Genomic DNA, 3264 nt, shown 5'->3' on the forward strand with positions numbered 1-3264 from the left:
ATTTTTACTGGTAAATAAACAAAAGGTTTTAAAATGCTACAAGTTGTTCAAATGGTTTGCTTAATGACCTCGAAGATATATGAAAAATATTTACTCTAGTCAAATGCACTCGTAGAATGAAGCGGCACGTGACCCTCAATTGACGCCTTCTAGCCAATGACGTCATGGCGATTGGTTGACGCCATTGCTTAGGGGGCCTCCTGTGAGGGGCATCGGCCGCATCGTTCTTGATTTCCATCGGATTACTGCGCGTGTTCTGCAAAAAGCAGGCTGGTGTGGAAAGGGGGTGGCGGCGATGTTCTCGGTATCGGGTGCGTGAAATATCTGGGAGCAAAAGCCTCTCCGTTTATTCCTGCTGTCTTTCATTCTTCAGGCTCAGAAGACCGCCGTTAGAGAAGCTGCTACAGGCTCTAGCCAAGGCTGAGTATAAGCTGCATGCCTAACGTTATCTTTGTGTCGTCAAAGCGACAGCAGCAGAATTCACTTGTAATGGTTGTTGAAAAAGGAGACAGGTGCAAAAAATATTTTTTGCCTGCCTATGTTCGTCAACAAAATTTTCAATAAAAGTTAGGCCCTCGCTTTTAAAAAAGAAATGTTTCAATGAAAATAAAGGAGTTATCAGGAAATTTTGTTTAAACTAGGTTAAACCCAATTTCCTTGCTTCCAGTTGAAAGAAAAAAAATTTATTTCCACATAAAAAGGGCGTGCTTCAATTGTTCAAATACGCCAAACACTCGGGCGAATCTCTTGACAGCGTACGTTTCCGGCAAGAGCGCTTCTAGGCGGCCCACCCACATGTTCTGAGAATACCGAACACATAAAGATGTTTCTAATCAATCAGTCAATAAATAAATACGTATTCAGGTGCATCGGAGTGCTTTCATAGTTTCCCCTGCGTGGTCTGTAGTGCGTTTTGTGGAATGCGCGTTCAAGAATTTCTGATGCACCACTGCGAGAGTACACTGCAATCTGTCAGTTTTTCACGCAAATATACGAAGGTGGCTTTGGCCAAAAGGGAAGAAAAAGATTTGGGGTTCTGTGAGCTCAATAGCTGAAAGTATCTGTTCTTTGGGAAGACTGGCCCTTATCAAGGCAAAAGGTAACAGGAGAAATCTGACCATACAAAGCCGCACACAAGCTCTGATAAGTGCATTCCCGACAACTGCGCTTGCTGCCGAACCAGAAACAATTGAGTATTGTTTCATCAGTTGCAAAGATGCAGTACTCTTTTCGGATATCCTGCAACGCACATTTAAAAAAAGAATTCATCTGACTCCACATTCTGTTCGCTATCTCACTGCGCTGCCATTTGTTGATGAACCCCTGGACATGTTCTTTCTGATTGGACTGCACAGCCTCTGGAAAACCCGCATGATGGACAGACACTGTGAACCTGTTGTGTCTACAAAGGATCACTTCAGTCGAATGGTTGTTCATTTAAGAGACGTGTATGCCCAGACTGAGTACGAACCGGAGTGGCACTCACTATTAGTGATTTGCTCTGCATTGCCCCTTTTCTAGTGCATGGTCTTTTCAATATGTATTGTTTACCACTGTTTTCATAATGGCCTGTATATAGTTCATGTACATAGAACATTACATCACTGTAATAAATACCATGTTGAAAAAATAAAAAAGCGCATGCCTGACTCGTTGGCGCAACGGTAGCGCGTCTGACTCCAGATCAGAAGGTTGCGTGTTCGAATCACGTACGGGTCACGTTTATTTTTTTCATGTGCTATAATCGTCGGCAAAGACAACTTATAATGTTAGTTCCTGGCAGGCTCTTCATTTCGATGAACGATATGACCATCATTCATACATCGAACATTTTCCAGTCATTTTAAATGTTGCATCAAGAACTGAACGACGGGTTCCCTGTATATGGAACCAAGTTAAAAACAAAAAATTACTGCAAGGGGCCGAAACACAATGTGACTAATTTTATTTCAGTTGCTACAAATCATTCCTTAGCCGCCGCGGTGGCTCAGTGGTTATGGCGCTCGGCTGGTGGCCCTAAAGACGCGGGTTCGATCCTAGCCGCGGCAGTTGAATTTCTTTGGAGGAAAAATTCTAGAGGCCCGTTTACTGTGCGGTGTCAGTGCACGTTAGAGAACCCCAGGTGGTCGAAATTTCCGGAGCCCTCCACTACGGCGTGTCTCAAAGCCTTAGTCGCTTTGGGACGTTAAACCCCATAAACCAACAAATCATTCCTTAAGCCATGCAATTTTTCTTTCGCACTGTAGCGGCTTAGGTACGTTGCACAGAGCCGCAGTAGATATTTTTTTACCAGGGGTAGGATTCTCCCGGTGTCGCGTTTTCGGACATGTCGCATTAGGGCGGGGCCTAAAAAAGTGCGTACAGTTGCTCGAAGAAACGGACAACGCCCCTGGCACTTTCGTCTGCGGTGCTTTCATTCACTCCGGGAAGCAACAATTTACCACTGCTGATTCACTAGCAGCAGTAGTTTCGTATCTTTGATTAGTAGTTGTTAATTATAGCAGAGATGATTATTTTTATTTCATAATGTACATACTACAGTCAATGAGTACTTACAATGCCATCTCGTCGCTGCGGGCAACGTCTGCTTCGTCGGTCCGCGCCGCAAGAATCCCTGCTTCACTGCTGCTCGCTCCGATGGAGTGCGAGGAACGGAGACCCACTGTTGTTGTGTGCCGACTCGCACGATAGCTGTGGCGACATCGAAAAGCTTCGTCGGTCAAAGCAAACGGGTCGCGGTGTCCGCGGACACGGCAATCTTCTTCGCGGCTCAAAAACCAGGCAAGGAGAGTGGGATCCATGGCGTCTAGTATCAATTTCCTAGTCCTTCGCCCGCACGAATCGCTTCAGCGCATTCCGTTGTTCGACTAAGCGTAGTAAATTGGGGCGACGTCACGATGACGTAGCAGGAAGGCGGATCCGTGTCGTCACGCCGCCGTCACCGCGGCTCGAGCCAATCAGCGAAGAGCGAAGGCGACACCGGGAGAATACCACCCCAGGATACGTTGAACGAATCCGCTCAGCGTTTCTTTTTTATGTATCAATAAAAATACGCCGCACTTACCTTAAGAAAGAGTTCATGCCTGCGTCCGTATTTCGCGCGGATGTAAGGCGTATCTTTCAATTGCATTTTGAAGCAAAAGCTTCACTACGGGACCTCGTGATTCGGTCGCCGGGTGCCTGGTTTTGACCTTCAGCTGAGTTAGAGGTCAAACCATGAAAAATAGAAAAAGAAATTGAATCGATGTCCATCACTGGGAGTCG

At 45.9% G+C, this 3264-nt stretch overlaps 1 non-coding gene across 1 annotated transcript; it reads left to right on the plus strand.

Annotated features, from left to right (window-relative positions):
* Positions 1–1647: 1647 nt before the first annotated feature.
* Positions 1648–1719, plus strand: TRNAW-CCA (transfer RNA tryptophan (anticodon CCA)). Its single transcript has one exon. It is a non-coding gene; the product is annotated as a tRNA-Trp (tRNA).
* The last annotated feature ends 1545 nt before the right edge of the window (positions 1720–3264 follow it).

The sequence above is a fragment of the Amblyomma mixtum genome, chromosome 10, assembly GCF_055824585.1.
Source record: "Amblyomma mixtum isolate Tamu chromosome 10, ASM5582458v1, whole genome shotgun sequence".
NCBI lineage: Eukaryota > Metazoa > Arthropoda > Arachnida > Ixodida > Ixodidae > Amblyomma > Amblyomma mixtum.